General features: G+C 40.9%; 1 pseudogene; it reads left to right on the forward strand.

The window, feature by feature from the left end:
• The first annotated feature begins 23,975 nt into the window (after positions 1–23,975).
• On the forward strand, positions 23,976–24,094 carry LOC146715381 (5S ribosomal RNA; annotated as a pseudogene).
• Positions 24,095–24,278: the final 184 nt, after the last annotated feature.

A 24,278-nucleotide genomic window follows, 5' to 3' on the forward strand; every position in this document is an offset into this window, starting at 1 on the left:
AGGCTGGATTACTGCAGTTGCTCATTATCAGGTGCCCCTGAAAGCTCCCTAAAAAACCTTTGGCTGAACCAAAACATGGATGTGGGATTATTGACAGAGACAAGCGTGAAGGATGATGTTGCTTTCATATCAACTTATCTTCATTGGCTTGAATTCAGAATTTAATTCTCCTTATATGTAACATCCTGAATATTCAGGTGCTAAGACAAAATCTAATTGATCACCCCACAATTAAAAGGCAGGCTTGACTGTTGTTTTTAGGGTTTTTAAAAATGAAAATATGAATTGTATACAATGCAATATTAGAATACTCAATTATCATGCAGCGCCTTATGAGCAAACACTTTGTAGCAGTGGGGAGAAAATTCATTAACTGTTCTGCTCAACTCCCCAAAATTGTCAGTTGCTACACTTACCTATAGTGTCTAAATGAAAGAATGGCAGGTATAATTTAGGTAAGTATACTAAAAACCACATCGATCTTGCAGTGTTTACAACACTGAAAACTGCTACATGGTCAGGAATACATGTGCTCTTATGAAAAAGTGCTCAATGAAACAAATATCCAACTTAACTTTTTTTCCCCCACAGATGTTATTGTCAGTTTTGTCAGTCATAAATACTGCTGTTCTTGGTCATGAGATAAAACATTTACATAACCACTGAAGCATACTTAAGAATGTAAGTCATTTGAATGTGATTTGGTTAGACAAAACACACATTTAGTATTGACATGCCTTGTTGTAAAATATCACAACCTGTCTGCACAACTGCCAACTGGATTTACTTTACCAAGTGGATCATCATGGCCTTGCCATATTGGTCCATTTGATTGACCTTTATTATGATTATGTATTTATTTTATTTTCGTTTTTTAAAGACAGGACAGACATGACTGGGGGATAGGACAGGGAGAAAGAATGAAGCGACGGCCTTCTTTTCCTGTATTGTGAGGTATTGGGAGGTTGGATCCATCCAACCTCACAATACAGGAAAAGAAGGCCGTCGCTTCCCTGAGCAAAGACCACAACATCACTGTTTTACCAGCTGATAAGGGAAGATGCACCGTGGTCCTAAACACTACAGATCACCATACAAAGATCACTACTCTCCTCAGTGACAACAATACCTATGAAGCCTTAAAGCGAGACCCCACAAGCAGCTACAAAAAGAAAGTTATAGCTTGCCTTCAAGACTTTGAAAAGGACAAAATTATTGACCGCCTTACATATCACCGCCTTTACCCAGGGGATGCCATACCCTGCATTTACGGACTTCCTAAAATCCACAAGGAAGCTGTCCCACTCAGACCCATAGTCAGTAGCATAAACTCAGCCACTTATAACATTGCTAAACACCTTGCTACCATCCTGTTTACAACACTGAAAACTGCTACATGGTCAGGAATACATGTGCTCTTATGAAAAAGTGCTCAATGAAACAAATATCCAACTTAACTTTTTTTCCCCCCACAGATGTTATTGTCAGTTTTGTCAGTCATAAATACTGCTGTTCTTGGTCATGAGATAAAACATTTACATAACCACTGAAGCATACTTAAGAATGTAAGTCATTTGAATGTGATTTGGTTAGACAAAACACACATTTAGTATTGACATGCCTTGTTGTAAAATATCACAACCTGTCTGCACAACTGCCAACTGGATTTACTTTACCAAGTGGATCATCATGGCCTTGCCATATTGGTCCATTTGATTGACCTTTATTATGATTATGTATTTATTTTATTTTCGTTTTTTAAAGACGGGACAGACATGACTGGGGGATGAATGAAGAATGAAAGAAAGAGAGGGAGAAAAACAAAAATTGAGCAGAGAAGAGATGGTGAGAAAGGGGGGAAGAAAAACAAACAAAACACCTGGATCACCTGTATGGAGATGAGAAAACAGACAACAAAGAGCAACATAATAAAAACAACTCCATCACAATAAACTAGCTAATAATAGATAACAGTAGATACTTTTTTTAATTTTTAAAAGAAGCAGAAGAAAACGAGAGCAATAGAATAAACAACATTATGACTGTAAATACTAAATATTAAACATTATTGTGCAGCACGTAAGATCGACAGCGCACAGTGTGCTTTGAGGTAGGAGCCAAAAAGGGTGTTGTTTGTGTGTGTGAGCACCCGTGTGTACACCTGTGAGCATGAAAGCGCTTGTTTTTAAAAGGTTCCTTCATGTAATGATCTGCTAGAGGGTGTGGGGGGGCCACAGCCCCGTCCTCCAGGGCATGAAGCAGGTATGGAGGAGATCAAGACTCCAGACATCCAGAGGCCCCCAGAACACAAGAGACCAAGGAAGACCAACAGAGGGGCAGCCGCGCCACTGTCCCAGAAAGAGCTGAGGAGAGTCCCAGATGAGGGCTCACTCAGCAAACATACAGGCACACACAGATACAAACATCCATTCCCCCCTCATGCTCTCATATGCAATTACTCAAAACTCACCCAACGTGGAGACAGACATAGAGAAACACTGTACACACGATCACACTCCCCAGGCGTACTCTAAGCCCCGGGTCTAGGTACCCTTGCCCCTGGAGGGGGAAACTGCACCCAGACCCAGGTGGTGTTACCCTTTTCCCTGGGGTGGGGAGAAGCAGACCGCCCCGACTCCGCAGCAGCAGGGAGGCCCCACATTCCAGACCCCAGTCGGACGGCCAACTCCTCCTCCTGGCCCCCCGCTCCAGCAGGTCGCAGAGAACGGGGGTGAGAGAAGACTCCAAACCTCCCTCCGCCCGCTCATATGTAGTGTTGATGCATGTGTGTTCTAAGGTGCCTTTAAAACCCAGGAGGGCATGGAGCTACCTGCCAGAGAGCAGCAGGTAAGCACATAGCCCCTCCTGCTAGCCCTCAATGTCTACGTGTATTTAAAATTGGGAGGTGGGCAACAACGCCAGGGGTGAGGTTGTACACCCTGATGGTCTTTTGGAGTGCGTGTAGCATGCCCACCCCCCTGATCCTATATGTATGTGTTATGAGAGTGTGAGTAATGTGAATGTCTAAGTTGTGAGATAAAATTGAGGCACAAGCAGCCAGAAGGGGACAGAGGGGGGGATGCCTCCCCTACACCCTGGTGACACAACCTTACCCCAAGGCCCTGCATGTGTGGGTGATTGTGGTGGAGCGGGAAGAGGGAGTCAGCTGGAGATGGGGAGGGAAGGAAGGGAGGGGCAAGTGACCCCTCCCTGGGGCCAGCTCCCCCGCTGACCCCAGTAGGCACCCCCATACTCTGCAACCCGCTAGGGAAAGGGGGCCCAAGCCCATCCGGACCAGGGCCCAGTACAGCAGCGCCAAAGAGTACGATTTGAACACAAGTATCGGGTCACGCCACTTAATTTTTAAATTCAAGTGTTTTCAGCAAACAACTAGTCATGCATTCTGCCTTTACAAACATTTCTAAATGAATATGTGATTCTCACAGCATTTGAATTTTTTGCTGTCAAAATAATTAGGAAATTGTGGAATAATATTTTTAGAAACAGCAACCATGGAAAATGTGTCCAAGTGGAAGAAGGTAGATGATGAAAAGAAGGGGCTCCAGGACAGATCCCTGGAGCACGCCAGTGGTCAGAGGAAGGGCTGAGAAGTAAAGGATTTGAGTTGAATAAACTGAGTGCGATCAGACAGGTATGATTTAAACCAGGCTAGTGGAGTATGGGAGAGACCGATGGAGGCTAGCCTACTGAGAAGAACAGAGTGAGAAATAGTGTCGAAAGCAGCACTCAGATCGAGGAGAATAGGAATGGAAAGTAAACTGGAGTCAGCTGCCATAAAAAGATCATTGGTTATTTTTATAAGTGCTGTTTCAGTGGAGGGGCAAAAACCAGACTGGAACTGTTCTATGAATGGCTGTATGGCATTGTAGGGCAACTATTTTCTCAAGAATTTTTGAAAGGAATGGTAGATTGGAAATAGGCCAAAAATTCTCAAAATTATTGGGATCTAGACCAGGTTTTTTTTTTTTTTTTTTCAATATTGGGGTGATGGCAGCAACTTTCAGGGAAGCAGGAACAGTTCCAGTGGTAAGTGAAGAATAGATGATAGCAGATATGAGGGGAAGCAAAGAAGGTAGACATGCCTTAACCAAAGCTGTAGGAATGGGGTCTAGCTGACAAGTAGAAGGTTTTGACTTACAGATGAGATCTGAACCGAGGGGAACTGGAAAGCAGAAAAACAGTGTGATGGGAGATGAATTACAAAGGAAGAGCTAAATGGAACATCGGAAACCAGGTCTTGGTGTATTTTGTGAATTTTCTCGATGAAAAATAACATTAGAGAATCACAGAAGGAAGACTAGTAAAGGTGAGCAGGTAAAACTTACCATGCCAGAAGTCAGCCAGCAGCACTCGCCTGACACCAGATCTGGGCCAGACCTGTCTGCTATGTGGGCAGCTGAAGGACTTCTACTGGGCTTGGTTAGCTTGTGGGAATTCAGAAGCAGCTGATAGGTACTGGGGAACTGAATGAAGTGGGGCTTGGGCATTGGCTGAAGCAAACACTTGGGTATGGGAGGAGTTCAGTGAGGCAATGGAAAAAGACTTTGGGACTAATATCAAAGGAATTCTGGGAAACCATAAACTTCTTACACGATGTACAGTGCAGATGGGGTGCGGCTGACTTCAAATGAGGATATAGGCAGGCAGTGAAAGCAATACTTCGAGGACCTACCTTAATCCCACTGATATGTTTTAGATAAAGCAGAATCTGAGCCAATGCCTCAGGCCTTTTTCGTAGAACTATTTAAAACTGTGACTAAAATTATAGTAACAGTCAGGTGAGACATGAAAATACCACTCAAAAAATCTGTGCCACTTCACATAATAGTTTGTCCACCACAAGATGGAGGAGCAACAGTGACATTCAGTAGTGGCCTCATTGTTTTGACACACAAAACAAAAACACACTAACTACACAAGACACACTGGCTATACCCTCCAAACATGCCACGTGTCACAAATCTCACATCTCAAAACTCGCTATTGATATCGCCTTTACTTTTTCTTGTTGCTTTCACTCCAAAAACGTTTTGCTTCACCAAGGCTGCAATTTCCTGGTACATCATCTGTAAATTAGTCGTGTGATTTGGGAGCACCAGCGTGTCCACGGTCAGCGCATCTGAGAATGTGGTTTTCATCCTGGTCACAGAACGCTGGACCAGTTCTTTATCGTCTTAAGGATATTCATGTATTGGAGTTTTCCCAAGCAGTCTACATGGGTTTTGTAGACTTGGAGACACTTCACTGCATCCCTCAGAGAATCCCGTGGGCCACGTTGTCAAAGTATGGGGTGTCTTGCTTGTTGCTACAAGTCATTCAATCTCTGTATAACTGTATACAGGCTTGTCTGCAATAAGTTGGACTGGTTAACGATGGGTATTGGACTTCACCAGGGCTGCCCTTTGTCACAGATTATATTCACAATTTTTTACTGAAAGAATTTCTAGGTGTAGCCAGAAGCGCCTCAGAGTCTCATGTCTGTCTTTTGGTTCTATTGGATCCATCTGGTGGTGGCCTTCAGCATTCACTGGAGCGGTTCACCTTACACCTCCAAGTCTGAGGCCATGGTCTTCAACTGGAAAAGGGTGGCGTGCCCACTCTGGGTCAGGGATGAGTTGCTTCTCCAAGTGAAGGAGTTTAAGTATCTCTGGGTCTCGTTCACGTGTTGGGCGAGAGGCTAGTCAGAAAATGAAAGATGGATTTGGGAGGAATTTGCAGTGATGCAGACACTATACTGGTCTATCAAAAAGACAGATCTGAGCATAAAAGGCTGTTGTTTTGCTCGTCAATCTCCTTCTTCTACTTTGAATTGAATTTTCCTACATTTGCCTGAGCAACAGCGATATCAACAGCATCCTGACTCAAACAACCCATACAGTAATATCATGCAGAAGAGGATCTTATTGGTTTTTTTACATCTTACAGGTCAGTGAATTCTCTGATAAATTTCTAATAATGCTTTGTATATTAACATACAGTCAAAGTGTTTTAAGGTACTGATGGGTTATTTATAAAGAGAATGAGACTACGGATACAATCTTAAACAAATCGAAATTGCTACTTTCACAGGGTGGCACATCTCCACCTGCCTGTATCGTCAGTATCACTATGTTACTGATGCAAAGAACTGGACCATGGCTCAGACCTATTGTAGACAGAGATATAAAGACCTGGCAACTATTGACAACATGGTCCAAATGAACCAGTTGAGGAACATAGTATCTTCAACTGGTAACGACGCTGAGATCTGGATCGGTCTGTACGCTAAAATTGCCTGGATGTGGTCAGATAGGACCACAGGACGTGGGGCTGAATATAGGAACTGGGAAAATAATACTAATGAACCAGATTTTTATGGAGCCAGAGAAACATGCGTCTCCATTGGAGAAGATGGAGGATGGCAGGATGAGATATGGATACAAGAATATCCATTTATCTGTAATAATGGTGAGTACAGAGCAAGACATTTTTTTTTTGATAAAGATCATTTTAAAATTTACTATGCCGACAGATTCACTTGTGGTTTTACCCAATCCCTAACTACAGGAACACAGCTAGAGCCTGAATTTGTTCTTGTTGATGAAGCAATGGATTGGGGGAGTGCTCAGGCTTGCTGCAGCCAGAACTTCACAAGCCTGGTCACTGTGAAGAACGACATAGAGAACCAGATGGTCCAGAGCTTGGTGCCAAGTGGCGATCGGGCATGGATTGGTTTAAGCAGGCCTAATTGGTTTTTTTGGTCCGATCAGAGCAGATTCAACTTTGGCTATTTTGACAACGTTGCAAACCCGATTGACTCAATGAAAGTCATGTGTGGTGTTTTGGCTTTGAAAAGTTCAGGAAAATTTAGGTTTTTGTCCTGTGAAACAAGCTTACCCTTTGTCTGCTACAACTTCCCTCCACCCGGTGAGTTTCCTTACCTTCAGTGGAAGAGACTGCATTACATTGGGGAAACTCATGTTTAATGCTCATTTATTAACTTTCACATTTCTAGTATGTCAGAATAAAATTCCAGGCATGTTAAATTCCTCTCCCCATTCCATACTAGTAAAACAGCAGATAATTAAGCTGAGACTGAATCCTGGGTCCTCTGCTCTGGATTTGAATGATCCTATTGTGAAATCAGAAATCCTGAAAAAGGTAAGTCCTGAGTTTAAATAGTTCCTTTTTTCAGCCTGATCTCAGGCCAATTAAGAACAAATGTTTAATTAAAAAACAAAACAAATATATTTAAATTTGAGAAAATGTTCTAAATGGCTGCTGTTTGTGTCTCCCAGTTCCAGTTAAGGTTGAACCAGCAAGGAGTGAGCTTTGTCACCCTGACTTGGAGAGAGCAGCCTCATAAATTAGTATTTCAGAAAGAGGAAACATGAAAGAAGACAGAGCTTTGAAATTAGTGCGTCTTTGCTTTATTAATATCCACAATGCATTCCTGAATATTATATTGTAACCCTTTTAAGTAAAATGATAAAATAGATCTTCTTTAATAATATTGTTTGTGTAATGTAGACAATACCTGTGTGAACAGGCATTTTCCTCATAAAGCTATACAGTATAACAATAAAGTTGATTTTTATAGCACCTTTAAAACAGTTCATAGTGTAATAAAAGCCTATTGTAACCTAGTTGTTAATGTCATGCCTTGCCTTGTTACTTTTGCTCATTGCACTCTGATTCCTACTAACAGTTCAAAAAGCCAAATCACCATATCTGGATTCTGATGGGAAAGACCTGCAGTACTATAATAAGTGAAAAGCAACAGATAAATACAGCCAAAAGAAAAATTCTAAAGTTTGTTCTTGCTGTGAGGCAACAGTGCTAACCACCATGCCATCATCATTATTATTGTTTGGAGACATTTTCATACATGGAATTTTGAGTGCTTCGCTAGAGTATCTTTGAGATTAATGCAATGTGTTTCCCATTAAGAACGCAGCCTAACAGTGATTTTCTCATTAATGAAATGAGAAAATCACTGGAAATTGGACGGAAAAGACGGGAAACCTTGAAAATAGTATAAAGTTTTGTTTTTTCTCTAAAGTGTATTTATCAAATTTAAACAATTGAATGTGTGAGTTACAGTGTAAATTACACTATAAATTTAATAGTGTAGTGTGTAGTATCTGGATTTTCATGCATGACTCAGAAGGAAACATGACAGTTTTCACTGAGGTATCCTCTTGACTCTATAATGTAACATGGCAAAAAAATGTAGACAGGTAATTACTCAGGGCCATACAAGTTCATTAACCCATGAGTAGGACAGTATATGAGAAACAGGATCAGCACTGCCAGAACCTAAAAATGACTTCCATATGTGTAATGTAACAATAAATGATTGCTGTTGTGTTTTAGTGAGAAAAGAAAAGGGTCTACGGTTTGGCTGAGATTAAAGTTATTAGATTAGATTAGATAAAATAAAACTTTATTAAAATAAAGTTAATTAAATAATATTAATTTTAATTATAAGCTAGATATATTTCTACTAATGAAATTAGCAACAGGGATGAGTCAGTGAGTCAGTTGGGCTTCAGTAAAGTGATTTTCGAGTACTGAACAATTTGTTCATGATGCGCACATCACTAGGACAGAGTGTGACACCTGCTGGTCATCTTTCAAATATTCCTGGTGTGCTTGTAGTTCTGACAAATTGATCTCTTTCAAATGTCAGGGAACAGACCTTCTACACTACTTCAAAAGCGAAACCTTGTAACTACAGTTCAATTAAAGGGCGATCGTGGCTCAAGAGTTGGCAGTTTGTCTTTTAATTATTATTATTAATTATTTTCTAAAAAGATTCCTTTAAAGATAAGAATGAAAGATAGCACATTTTAGTTTATCCATAGTTCTGTTGCATTGACTAAGATCGTAGATATTACAATCAAAAAAGCAGGTAACAGGAATCCATACACTTGTATCATTAACTCAAGGTCTACAACAAATCAGTTTGGCTTCCCTTGGGCCATAAATGGATAAATATTGGGTATAATATCAAAATTCTTTTGATGATCTAACACATTTAAGCGTGACAAATATGCAAACAACTAAGTTGTCAGAAAGGAGGCAAATATTTTTTTTCATGGCACTATATGTAAAGATACGTAGTGCCTTCTTTAATGTTATGAATCAAACTGAAGACAAGAAAAAAATAATAATTAATTTGTAATAAAGTTATGAGTTATGGCATCTTTACTTTGGATATTTAATTGTGTACTATGTATCTGTTTAATTAACCAGAAGTAAATCTTGTTGGTTTTACGGAAAGCAAATTTATATGAAAAAAAATGAGCTTAACAACCTACGCCATTTGAATGTGATTTGGTTACACAAAAGTTTCACTTGAACATGCCTTCTTCTAAAGCTCAGAAGAGAGCCAACATGATAAAGTGGAGTGTGCTACTTCTAAAAATGTAACCTTATAGATATACCCATCCCTATAAGATGGTTCAACAAAGTCTCATGACTTTATCATCTTAAAAGGCTATGCAAATCTTGAGGTCAAAGTGAAAACTTAAAATGTAATCCATGTGTTTGTTACATCTAGGCTGGATTACTGCAGTTGCTCATTATCAGGTGCCCCTGAAAGCTCCCTAAAAAACCTTTGGCTGAACCAAAACATGGATGTGGGATTATTGACAGAGACAAGCGTGAAGGATGATGTTGCTTTCATATCAACTTATCTTCATTGGCTTGAATTCAGAATTTAATTCTCCTTATATGTAACATCCTGAATATTCAGGTGCTAAGACAAAATCTAATTGATCACCCCACAATTAAAAGGCAGGCTTGACTGTTGTTTTTAGGGTTTTTAAAAATGAAAATATGAATTGTATACAATGCAATATTAGAATACTCAATTATCATGCAGCGCCTTATGAGCAAACACTTTGTAGCAGTGGGGAGAAAATTCATTAACTGTTCTGCTCAACTCCCCAAAATTGTCAGTTGCTACACTTACCTATAGTGTCTAAATGAAAGAATGGCAGGTATAATTTAGGTAAGTATACTAAAAACCACATCGATCTTGCAATGTTTACAACACTGAAAACTGCTACATGGTCAGGAATACATGTGCTCTTATGAAAAAGTGCTCAATGAAACAAATATCCAACTTAACTTTTTTTCCCCCCACAGATGTTATTGTCAGTTTTGTCAGTCATAAATACTGCTGTTCTTGGTCATGAGATAAAACATTTACATAACCACTGAAACATACTTAAGAATGTAAGTCATTTGAATGTGATTTGGTTAGACAAAACACACATTTAGTATTGACATGCCTTGTTGTAAAATATCACAACCTGTCTGCACAACTGCCAACTGGATTTACTTTACCAAGTGGATCATCATGGCCTTGCCATATTGGTCCATTTGATTGACCTTTATTATGATTATGTATTTATTTTATTTTCGTTTTTTAAAGACGGGACAGACATGACTGGGGGATGAATGAAGAATGAAAGAAAGAGAGGGAGAAAAACAAAAATTGAGCAGAGAAGAGATGGTGAGAAAGGGGGGAAGAAAAAAAGAGGAAAAACAAACAAAACACCTGGATCACCTGTATGGAGATGAGAAAACAGACAACAAAGAGCAACATAATAAAAACAACTCCATCACAATAAACTAGCTAATAATAGATAACAGTAGATACTTTTTTTAATTTTTAAAAGAAGCAGAAGAAAACGAGAGCAATAGAATAAACAACATTATGACTGTAAATACTAAATATTAAACATTATTGTGCAGCACGTAAGATCGACAGCGCACAGTGTGCTTTGAGGTAGGAGCCAAAAAGGGTGTTGTTTGTGTGTGTGAGCACCCGTGTGTACACCTGTGAGCATGAACGCGCTTGTTTTTAAAAGGTTCCTTCATGTAATGATCTGCTAGAGGGTGTGGGGGGGCCACAGCCCCGTCCTCCAGGGCATGAAGCAGGTATGGAGGAGATCAAGACTCCAGACATCCAGAGGCCCCCAGAACACAAGAGACCAAGGAAGACCAACAGAGGGGCAGCCGCGCCACTGTCCCAGAAAGAGCTGAGGAGAGTCCCAGATGAGGGCTCACTCAGCAGACATACAGGCACACACAGATACAAACATCCATTCCCCCCTCATGCTCTCATATGCAATTACTCAAAACTCACCCAACGTGGAGACAGACATAGAGAAACACTGTACACACGATCACACTCCCCAGGCGTACTCTAAGCCCCGGGTCTAGGTACCCTTGCCCCTGGAGGGGGAAACTGCACCCAGACCCAGGTGGTGTTACCCTTTTCCCTGGGGTGGGGAGAAGCAGACCGCCCCGACTCCGCAGCAGCAGGGAGGCCCCACATTCCAGACCCCAGTCGGAATGTGAAATCCTTTGGAAATTCCCCCATAATTTGCATCTATTCTGAATGGCTGCAGGGCACTCGACATGGACTGGTAACTTTGTACATGTCTAAACTTTTCTGTGAAATTCAATTAAATTTTATTCATACTGTGCCAAATCACAGTAGGTGTATGTTGTGGTGTTGAATTATAATTTTCACATGATACTTGACGAGACCGCTTTAAATGAATTGCCCAGTAAATGAATTGCCTAGTAAATAAAAATGAGCACAGAATTCAAAGTACCAACCTAGATGCTCACTTAAACAGCAAGACAGAACAGGCCCTGACCACTCAACACTTTTGCACAGGAGTTGGTGAAATATATTCCCACAACCTCAAAAGTAATGATTTGTATTCAGAGACCAGATTTTGAGCCACAGCTTAAAACTACTTGGTTTGGTTGAGAATTGAGAAACTACTTGGATATTGAGCTTTACACACTGAGCAATCCTTACCTTTAAATCCAACCTCTCTTCTTCCTCTCCTGTGCTGTCTTTCTTGTCTTTCTTCATCTCTGAGTGGAGTTAGTGTTCTTTCTTTTCTCTCCCTGTGAATTAAGCAGCTGGACCTTTAAGTAACAAAACACTGTGACAAACTGCACACAAACAGTTCTTATTCACTTTCAGGTAGAGAGGTGGCAATGAGCAGCAGGTGCGCACAACTGGAAAACTCAAAAATTCTGAAAGTGATCCCTGAATTCTAGTCATTCTTTTATTGGCCATGATCTTGATTTTGGCCCTTTGTTCCACACAAACAAACTTTAAATCCTGAGGGTTCCTTCTGTGAACTCTGAACTTTAGTTCTTTCCGTAGATTTCCAGTTGGATTCAGGTCAGGTGATTAGCTGAGCCATTCTATCAGCTTTAACAGTAGGAGTTGTACCAGACAATATTATACAAATTAAGGAGACAAAGACGTTACGGGAGTGATTTATTCTAGGATGTGGGTTGAGTGCAAGGTGCTTCCTGAAGAGAAAGCAGTTGTTTTTAATTGCAAAACCAAAAGATCAAACAAACCAGCAGAAAAGAGAAAAATAATGAAAGGATAACAGCATGGTCATAATTACACTGCTGTATTACACTGTGCCACCATCTGTGAAACTCCTTGACTACTACACTGGAACATCATAACCCCCATTTTCCCCTGTGTATAAGAGGACATTGATACAAAGATGACACATCACTAGAAAACAAAGAACAGAAACATGAGCAGAATATGTACAAAACCAGGAGGAGTGAACATGATCTGCTGCATCAAATACAAGATGGACCAAAGGGTGATGACAATGGTAGCACTGTAAAGGCCGTTCAAAGACCTCTTGACACATCTGTAGACTTCTTCAGCTGCTGTCTGGTGCATTGTGACAGCAACTACTCACATTAGTGCAATCAAACAAACATAAAAGACTTCTACAAAAGGTAACACAAACACTAATTTGTGTTCTACATGGGCTGGAAAAGAAAAACTGACAGTATATCAAAAATATTAATCTACGTTGCTGTCACCCTGTCACTGTGAGTATAAAGTATTTATAGGACAAGACAATCATTTCCAGTTTTAACAATGAAGTCCGTGAAATATCCCTACTCGTGACATTATACTGAAAATACCCAAAACAGATACATGTAAAGCAGGCAGTGATGGTGAGGAAAGTGGAAACAGTGAGATGTTGTTCAAACTTGGGAAACTCTGTGGCAGGAAACTCCAGACAAAGAGGGGTAAAAAAAGTGGTGTAATTTGGTATAAGTGTAAAACACTCACATACAAAGTGAATCAACGTTCATATTTACACATTTACAATGAACCAAACGTTTAAGGAGATGTGATTCCACCACGGGCTACGCCTAATATAGGCTGATGCAATAAAATATATCAACTACAGCTTCCCTCCAATGACAACAATCTTTGTCTCTAGGGGGGTCTGCTCTGACCCAGAAAGTGTTAGGACGGGGATGAGGACTAGGAGAAAGGGCTGTACTGTTTCCAGAAATAGCTAAATAACAGGAAATGTCACTGTGCAGATCTGCGTCTGCTGTTTGAGGCACCATGGGACAGACAAAGGTGAAACTGATCAGAAACATCACAGACCACACATCTGTAAATTAACAGGAACACATGGAGATGAATGTTCTTTTCTTTTTCTTTTCTTTCTTTTTTTAAAATAAACAAATCTGTGTGTACATACAGTATATTCCAAAGAAGCTGAGCTCTCAGAGTACCTGTGAGTAGAGATTTCAAAAAGTGCAACACTGCCCTCGTCTGTTCTCTTTCTGACTGTCAGAATCAGTGGAAACCAGTCTTGTGAGACATGCTTGCCGATTGTAGCTGTGTAAAGAGACAGAAAGTGTACACACAGATGAGCCTTCAAGCTGAGCCACTGGTCCTTGCTGAGTGTCCAGGGCTGGCATAAAAAGTGAAGGGTGGATTACTGCAATAGAGTCCCAACACCATGGTCAACATGGTTCATGTTTAGGACCACACCCGAATGAGTACCTGGTAAAAAAGAGATAAAAAAGAAAACACATATGGAAGCCCACTCAGAGTTATATAAAACTGTTATATATGACATAAAGCAATATATAGTATTAGACGGTGTCCTGTGACTTATGGTTCTGACTGTTAGCGTAACACCAAAACTTTTAAAATGTACCATTTCACAAAAAATAGTAAAGCACATTATTATATAATTAAAAAGTAATAATATACTTGCCTTCCTGAAAAGAAAACTTGGTTTAATTCTATGCTTGATTAATTGCTTGATTAACTGCTTGATTAATTCTGGACTTCATTGAGAAGTCCAGTGTACTGGATCAAAATTGGGTATAAAAACAGAAATTCAGTTTGAGTTTTCCTTCAAAAATTATCATTGTTACCTGTTCCACATGCTCTAATTAATAAAATTCCTATTTATTTCTGTATAGTACTATATAGAACTCACAGGACCAAATTTGACATACTTTATAAGTTAGTTACAGTGGGAAGGAAAAAACCCCTTTTAAGCGCTTTTACTAGTCCCTAAGGACCCCAAAGCGCTTTACACATCCAGTCATCCACACATTCACGGCAGCTACATTGTAGCCACAGCCACCCTGGGGTGCACTGACAGAACACGGACACTGGCGCCACCGGGCCCTCTGACCACCACCAGTAGGCAACGGGTGAAGTGTCTTGCCCAAGGACACAACAAGCGAGCCTGTCCAAGCCGAGGCTCGAACCGGCAACCTTCCGATTACAAGGCGAACTCCCAACTCTTGAGCCACGATTTAACAGTAAGAAATATCTGGCAGAACCAGGCTCAGGGTTAACTGCCCTCAATTAAGTGGCTTAAAGGGCAAACTGATGCTGGTAATGTAGTAATAACCTAATAATAAAGGAAAAATGTACTAAAAATAAAGAAAGAAAGGTGAAGCTCAACACTATATAAGTCTCTTAACTAACTTCAATTTAAGCCATGGCCCCCTTTCACATGTGGCAAACGTTTTTTGTCTTATTTTTTCTCTCTCACTTCATTATTGTTGCTTGTCACTTCAGTCACTGACACTGATTTTCTCAAACTCCCAGCAGTGGATTTTTATTCCATCTCCTTTCTTTTACCCACTCGTATTTTATTGTGCATGACACTCAAATATTCCACTGTAGAGCCCACTGTTGTCATGGGAGCATCAATTTTGTAGAGTTACAGTACAGCTAGTTTGTACAGTTAAGTATACTAGAACTTTGCTTGAAGACAGAGGTAAAGGTGTTTTTGCATGATTAACATTTTTAAACATTCTATTAATAATGAATAAAATATATTCATATTTAAACATGGAGGATTTTAAAGCAATTATCTGATAAAAAAAAATATCCTGTGCTATGCTGTGTGGTCTTTTATTTCTTAGTCTTTTATTTAGTAACAGTTAGCAGGGTCTGTGCTAGTGTTAGCAGATAGCTTAGCAGATCCTCTTGACCAAATACGGTACCTCTGACTAAAAAAACAACAACACAACAACTGCCCAAAAACACTTGAGTCTTTTATCCAATACGTAGTCTATGGAGGACATGGAGAAGAGCCTTAGTAATTTTTGATGAATGAATTTGTAATCTACATTTTGCTGGGTCACTGCAAACCGTTTACTGTACTTTATCAACAAAAAAAAGTTTATTGCTTCATTTATGCATTAATTCACACCAGCTGTGGAGTTAATTTAGTTCTTTCTGTGTTTACTTTTGAATGGGCACTCCAGAGCATTAAGCTTTCTGTTAGTGCACAAACAACAGTCCGATCATGAACAAAAATCGAAACTCATTAACAGCTCCCTTTGTTAAACAAAGAGAGGTAAATAGGAGAAAACACATGTTTGTAAATTGTTTTCAGGAGAGTTTTAGTACAGAATGTGATGTACTTTTCTACTATACTTTTTACAAGTGGTTTAGAAGCAGCATAAAGAAGTGATTTGAAGATCTCACAAAGCAGTATGTCCCCATTGTTAGTCTGTGCTTTCCTGATATTTGACCTGCTGTTATTAGTATGAGTGGTGGATGAGCTCTGCTCCTCAAGTCACTGTTCAGAGACTTCATTATGGGATGGCAGCCTCCGCCAACAAAAATCAAAACTCTGTGGCAAGGAAATAGACCCTGGCTAATCTATCAGATATGAGCTGCCCTCAACACCCTTCATTGGCCCCGACCCTATATCACTGGAGTCAGTTGGACGACACATATATATGTGTGTGTGTGTGTGTGTGTGCGTCTGAATGCGTCTCAGCCCAGAGGCTATGTGCCTGACATATCAGATAATGGTGAGTTAACAACAGTAAAAGCTGACAGATGCGATCAGGCTGGAGTCTTTGTGGATAATGATGTTCACAGATAACATTGTGATCTATAGTGAGAGTAGGGAGGAGTAGGTGGGAGAGCCTGGAAAGGTGGAGGGATGCTCTGGAGAGAAGAGGAATGAAAGCCAGAAGAAGCAATGTGAATGAGAAAGAGACCGGTATAACAGTGATGATACTGTACAAGCAGCAGAGGTGGGGAAGATGTACACTTTCAACTAATATAAGATAAGATAAGATACCTTTATTAGTCCCACGAGTGGGAAATTTCATGTTAAGACTAGAAATCAACATTGGACTTATCGTTTGGTACTTAATGAATTTAGATTGTGTTGCCCTTTCCACTGTGTGTCTAAAAGTTATGATTACCATAACAAGCTATGGTGAATGCCTAGTCACCCAAGAAAAGTGGTGTATCCACTTCATGGTGTTATTTCACAATTGTACAGTTTCTCACACTGTACAACAGTTTGGTTCAGAATGATATCAGACTTTAAGGTAACTTTTTCAGCTCATAGCTAGTTTATTTTATAACGTTTGAAATCTCTTGGACAAGAATTTAGGAATGGCTTAAGAAACACAAGGCATACAAAAAGTAGATTGCTATAATGTTTGATACTGTATTTTTCAGACCAAAAGGCGCACCGGATGATAAGGCACAATTTCGATGAAGTCGCTTCTTCCACTTTCATACCATTAATGGTGAATTCTCTCACAGGTGCTTTATTGCTGCATTCCCAAGCTGTTGCAGTATATTAATGACTAACCTCGTACTGTGGATGGATTATGTCAGTTGTTCTCCTGACTGAAGTTTGGTCCCTTTTCAGCATCCTGCCACGTGACTGCATTTGTCTCTAACCACCGGAAAACCAGGGTCAAGTGAGTCGTCATTTGTGAGCTGTGGTCAAGCCAGTCACCTCTTATCTGACACATAAATTTTCTTGGGCTTCTACACCGGCCTTTACGCAGCGCCGGCACATGTATGTCACACGTACACACAAGCACTCACACATGCACGGCGTGCACACATAATGCACTGGGACAGCCTGGTTGCATCATGTTCAAAAATTCATTAAAAATCATCCTTAATAGTTGATGTCCAACTTTCAACACATTCCTCCTCCGGGATACCTACTGCGCCTCTTGGCCAGGTTTCATTTGAATCTGCTGCATCAAAAATTTTTCAATTTTATGGGATCAAAAATGTTGCTGTGAGAGTCATGACAAGGACTATAAAGAGACAGCATATTTCACCCATATTTACTTGTCTTCACTGACTCCATTTGAAATACAGATTTTACTTTGGAATCTTTTTCTCACATACAAGGTCTTGAGAAATCTGGTTGTAGTTTACGTTAAAGTCCTCACAGTACTGTATATATTGCTAATTGGCTGCTTATCTCTTTTAGACTGCAGGCGTACTTGTGGTTCCTATAGTATTTTAGGATTGAATGGCAGACAGAATCTTTAGCACTCAGGCCTCTCTTCTGTGGATACAGCTCCCAATATTAATTCAGTAGACAAACACCCATCTCAGCTTTTGAGATTAGCCTTAAAACCTTCTGTTTTGACAAATACTACTTATATAATAATAATTTTTTCTTCTTCACTCTCTCTGTGTTTATACACCTCTCTGCATTTAATCATTATTTAGTATGTATTGCTTGCTCTCTTCCATAGTTTATATGTTGTCCTGTCTCCTTCCCATCAACCTCAGCCAGTCACAGTAGCCAGTCCCTCCTTGAGCCTGGTTCTGCTAGATGTTTCAAACCTTTTCAAATGGGGTTTTTCCTTCCTACTCGAGAATCTGTGGCAAGATCTGAAAACTGCTGTTCACAAACGCTGTCCATCTAATCTGACAGCTGGGGCTGTTTTGCAAAGAAGAATGGGCAAGAATTTCAGTCGGTAGATGTGCAAAGCTGGTAGAGACATACCCTAAAAGACTGGCAGCTGTAATTGCAGCAAAAGGTGGTTCTAGAAAGTATTGACTCAGGGGCTGAATAATTACGAACACCCAACTTTTCAGTTATTTATTTGTAAAAAATGTTTGGAATCATGTATGATTTTCGTTCCACTTCTCACGTTTACACCACTTTGTATTGGTCTTTAACGTGGAATTCCAATAAAATTGATTCATGTTTGTGGCTGTAATGTGACAAAATGTGGAAAGGTTCAATACTTTTGCAAGCCACTGTATATAACATTTAATTGCTAACACCAGAATGAATTAAATTGTATACATTCAAATTATATATTCATTGTGATATACTCCTTTTCTTTTGAAATACTGTATTTTCTATTTTTTTGGACATCTTTTAAAAGACAATTCAATATTACAGGAACAAAAGCTCTTCTATTTCATGAACTACCAAACCTACTGGCAGTAATACACACTGCAGCTGGGAGACACCAGGGAACACGTAATTACAGTTTTTTCTGAATGCTTAAACCCTAACTGTGATTCCTGTAGCACAATCTCTAAAACTATTGATACTTATAGCAAAACCACTCACTGAGTTTGCAAAACTAAAAGCACAAAAACTGCTTTGCACTCAGTTTGCAATTTTGTAACACACACTTTGCAAAACTGTAGGCACAATTCACTGCACAACACTCAAATTACCAAATTTCCAACACACTCCTAGCAAAAGTATACACATGTATGGCTATCATTAACACTAATTTGCCAACTGTCTGGCACACTTTCACATGTGAAAGCTTTTTTAGATAATTAGTTCACTTTGCAATCAGCCTAAGCACTATAATACAGGTAAGCTGTGTGTGCGGAGTACAATGGAGGGAGCAGAAAGAGTGAGAAGTAGAGGAGGCCGAGGAAGAGGATATGGAGGTGAAGAAGTAGGATGAAGAGGACGACAAGGACAAGGAGGAGCAAGAGGAAGACGAGGAGGGGGGAGAGGAAGATGAGGAAGGGGGAGAGGAAGGGTAGGAAGAGTAAGAAATAGAATTACTGATGACATCAGAGCTACAATTGTGGACCATGTAATCAACCGTGGAATGACCCTGAGGGTAGCTGGCCAACGGGTCCAGCCTAACTCGAGCCGCTACACTGTAGCAAGTACCATAAGGACATCTTGAAATGAGAATCGGTTAGTACAGTCACTTCGCACAAAGATTTGTAGCACTGCCATATGCCAATGAGAAACACACCAATACCACTGATGTAAAAATACTGAAATTGTTACTTTACAGAATTGCTAGATGACCAGATGCTGGGGCAGAGGAAGCATGTTCACTGCAGACCAAGTAACCCATATAGTCATTATGGCGATTGCAAATAATCCTATACTTGGAAATGAACACTTGTGTTTGTTTTGATGTGTTTGAATAAACACCAGTACTTGAAGTTTGGATCCCTCTATGCTTATGGATCTATGACAGAAGTATGAGCTCAAACTGACATAGCCTACCTTGTGCGCAGAGAAAGTAAAAGCCAGATGTGTTTTATATTCATACCATCAGTGTGCAGTTGGCGCATTGTGTGCTTAGTAGATGATGGCTTGTGTGTACTGTTTGATACGGAAACACCATTTTTACGAAGGTGTGAAGAGTTAATCTAGCTGTGTTTGCTTTTGCAAGAGAACTACAATGTTTTGATTAAAACTCAGTTACAGTTTTTTCTGATTGCTTAAGCACATTTTTTGTAACTATTGGCTAATTTTGCAAAACTCTTCACACAAATAAGAAAACCTGTCACCCAATCATCAAAACATTGTAGTTCTCTTGCAAAAGCAAACACAGCTAGATTAACTCTTCACACCTTCGTAAAAATGGTGTTTCCGTATCAAACAGTACACACAAGCCATCATCTACTAAGCACACAATGCGCCAACTGCACACTGATGGTATGAATACAAAACACATCTGGCTTTTGCTTTCTCTGTGCACAAGGTAGGCTATGTCAGTTTGAGCTCATACTTCTGTCATAGATCCATAAGCATAGAGGGATCCAAACTTCAAGTACTGGTGTTTATTCAAACACATCAAAACAAACACAAGTGTTTATTTCCAAGTATAGGATTATTTGCAATCGCCATAATGACTATATGGGTTACTTGGTCTGCAGTGAACATGCTTCCTCTGCCCCAGCATCTGGTCATCTAGCAATTCTGTAAAGTAACAACTTCAGTATTTTTACATCAGTTGTATTGGTGTGTTTCTCATTGGCATATGGCAGTGCTACAAATCTTTGTGCAAAGTGACTGTACTAACCGATTCCCATTTCAAAATGTCCTTATGGTACTTGCTACAGTGTAGCGGCTCGAGTTAGGCTGGACCCGTTGGCCAGCTACCCTCAGGGTCATTCCACGGTTGATTACATGGTCCACTATTGTAGCTCTGATGTCATCAGCAATTCTATTTCTTACTCTTCTTACCCTTCCTATCCTCCCTCCTCATCTTCCTCTCCCCCCTCCTCGTCTTCCTCTCCCCCCTCCTCGTCTTCCTCTTGCTCCTCCTTGTCCTTGTCGTCCTCTTCATCCTACTTCTTCACCTCCACGTCCTCCTCGGCCTCCTCTACTTCTCACTCTTTCTGCTCCCTCCATTGTACTCCGCACACACAGCTTACCTGTATTATAGTGCTTAGGCTGATTGCAAAGTGAACTAATTATCTAAAAAAGTTTTCACATGTGAAAGTGTGCCAGACAGTTGGCAAATTAGTGTTAATGATAGCCATACATGTGTATACTTTTGCTAGGAGTGTGTTGGAGATTTGGTAATTGAGTGTTGTGCAGTGAATTGTGCCTACAGTTTTGCAAAGTGTGTGTTACAAAATTGCAAACTGAGTGCAAAGCAGTTTTTGTGCTTTTAGTTTTGCAAACTCAGTGAGTGGTTTTGCTATAAGTCTGAATAGTTTTAGAAACTGTGCTACAGGAATCACAGTTAGGGTTTAAGCATTCAGAAAAAACTGTAAAATGAAAATATGAATTGTATACAATGCAATATTAGAATACTCAATTATCATGCAGCGCCTTATGAGCAAACACTTTGTAGCAGTGGGGAGAAAATTCATTAACTGTTCTGCTCAACTCCCCAAAATTGTCAGTTGCTACACTTACCTATAGTGTCTAAATGAAAGAATGGCAGGTATAATTTAGGTAAGTATACTAAAAACCACATCGATCTTGCAGTGTTTACAACACTGAAAACTGCTACATGGTCAGGAATACATGTGCTCTTATGAAAAAGTGCTCAATGAAACAAATATCCAACTTAACTTTTTTTCCCCCACAGATGTTATTGTCAGTTTTGTCAGTCATAAATACTGCTGTTCTTGGTCATGAGATAAAACATTTACATAACCACTGAAACATACTTAAGAATGTAAGTCATTTGAATGTGATTTGGTTAGACAAAACACACATTTAGTATTGACATGCCTTGTTGTAAAATATCACAACCTGTCTGCACAACTGCCAACTGGATTTACTTTACCAAGTGGATCATCATGGCCTTGCCATATTGGTCCATTTGATTGACCTTTATTATGATTATGTATTTATTTTATTTTCGTTTTTTAAAGACAGGACAGACATGACTGGGGGATAGGACAGGGAGAAAGAATGAAGCGACGGCCTTCTTTTCCTGTATTGTGAGGTATTGGGAGGTTGGATCCATCCAACCTCACAATACAGGAAAAGAAGGCTGTCGCTTCCCTGAGCAAAGACCACAACATCACTGTTTTACCAGCTGATAAGGGAAGATGCACCGTGGTCCTAAACACTACAGATCACCATACAAAGATCACTACTCTCCTCAGTGACAACAATACCTATGAAGCCTTAAAGCGAGACCCCACAAGCAGCTACAAAAAGAAAGTTATAGCTTGCCTTCAAGACTTTGAAAAGGACAAAATTATTGACTGCCTTACATATCACCGCCTTTACCCAGGGGATGCCATACCCTGCATTTACGGACTTCCTAAAATCCACAAGGAAGCTGTCCCACTCAGACCCATAGTCAGTAGCATAAACTCAGCCACTTATAACATTGCTAAACACCTTGCTACCATCCTTGCTCCTCTCGTGGCGAACACCCCACACCAAGAACTCCACCGATTTCACCGACAAGGTCCAGAAACTTACCCTGAATCTAGATGAAACCATGGTGTCCTTTGATGTAGTCTCTCTCTTCACTTGCATACCCACCACGGAGGCCGTGGAGACTGTCAGAAAATGACTACAAGAAGATAGTTCCTTGGAGGACAGGACCAACTTCACACCCGATCAGATTTGCACACTGTTAGACCCCTGCCTCACCACTACATATTTCAAATACAACGAAGGCTTTTACAGACAAAAACATGGCTGTGCTATGGGCTCCCCCGTGTCACCTATTGTAGCCAACCTTAGGAAGAAGTGGAAAGGAAGGCTCTTGGCTCTTTCAAAGGAAGAGTACCCAGCCACTGGTACAGATATGTAGACGACACCTGGGTCAAAATCAAGACACAAGAAGTGGAATCCTTCACTGCGCACATTAACGCTGTGGATAAAAACATCAAGTTCACCAGGGAAGACACAAAGGACAACTGTTTGCCTTTCCTGGACTGCGCTGTGCACATTGAAGAGAATGGCAACCTCAACATCGAAGTTTACTGGAAGCCCACACACACGGACCAGTACCTCCTCTTTGACTCCCATCACCCTCTGGAACACAAACTTGGAGTAATTAGGACCCTACACCACCGGGCAGAACATGTTCCCTCTAAGCCTGAAGGAAAAAAGTAGGAACACACACATGTAAAGGAAGCACTCAAAACGTGCGGCTATCCTAAATGGGCGTTCTTAAAGTCAGCAAAGAGGCACAGAAAAGAAGACCAGACACCAGCGAGGGAGGATAAGAAAGACAGACGCAACAACATTGTCATCCCCTATGTAGCCGGTGTATCAGAAAAACTCAGGAGAGTTTTCTCCAAGCATGACATCCCGGTGCATTTCAGACCCAGCAACACGCTCAGACAAAAACTGGTTCACCCGAAAGACAAAACGCCAAAACACAGACTTAACAATGTGGTGTATGCGGTACAGTCCAGCAAGGAATGCCCAGACCTCTACATTGGAGAGACCAAACAGCCACTTCACAAGCGCATGGCACAACACAGAAGAGCCACCTCCACAGGACAAGACTCAGCAGTCCATCTGCATCTTAAGGATAAAGGACACTCTTTCGAGGATGCCAATGTTCACATTTTGGACAGAGAGGCTAGTTACACCCCAACAGGGTCTGAGTTGCCGGCTGAGGCCACCTACACCACACCAGGGCCTGTGGCTCTGGCTGAGGCCACTTACACCACACCAGGGCCTGTGGCTCTTGCTCAGGCCACCAGGGTCTGTGACTCTGGCTAAGGCAATCTACACCACACCAGGGCCTGAGTTGCCCGGCTGGGGGCAACTACACCACACCAGGGCCTGTGGCTCTGGCTGAGGCCATCTACACCACACCAGGGCCTGTGGCTCTTGCTCAGGCCACTCACATCACACCAGGCCCTGTGCTTCTGGCCGAGGCCATCTTCACCAAACCAGGCCCTCTGCTGCTAGCTGTGGCCATGTACAACACACCAGGCCCTGTGCTGGTTCCTGAGGCCATCTTCAACAATCCAGGGCCTGTGCTGTTGGATAAATGCTAAACTGAGCCTTTGGGTTAGGGTATTATGCAAACATGCAGGTAGGGTTATAGGATTGTCTTCGTAACTTCAGGTACTTGCCACCTAATCACTTGAATCCATAAATTGAGACATTGTGCTGGGGCCAGCAGCTTACGTCTATACCACCCTGAGCACGCCCGACCGCGTCTGATCTGGGAAGCTAATCAGGGGTGGGCTTGGTTAGTACTTGGATGGGTGACCACCTAGGAATACCTGGTGCTGTAAGCGTTTCATTTTCATGTCATTGAACCGCTTTTGATCCAGAGAATGGGTGTATTAAAAGACCAAAAGCAGCTGCCCATTAATGAGGGCACATTAACGACATTGCTTTTGGCTCTTTTCCAATGTCTTGTGCTGCTAGCTGATGCCACCAGGGCCTGAGTGACCGGCTGGGGCCACTTACACCACATCA

Source organism: Copadichromis virginalis, linkage group LG3, assembly GCF_057382275.1.
Source record: "Copadichromis virginalis isolate Kocher_CV1m ecotype Utaka linkage group LG3, C_Virginalis_male_GT1.1, whole genome shotgun sequence".
In the NCBI taxonomy this organism is placed as follows: Eukaryota; Metazoa; Chordata; class Actinopteri; order Cichliformes; family Cichlidae; genus Copadichromis; species Copadichromis virginalis.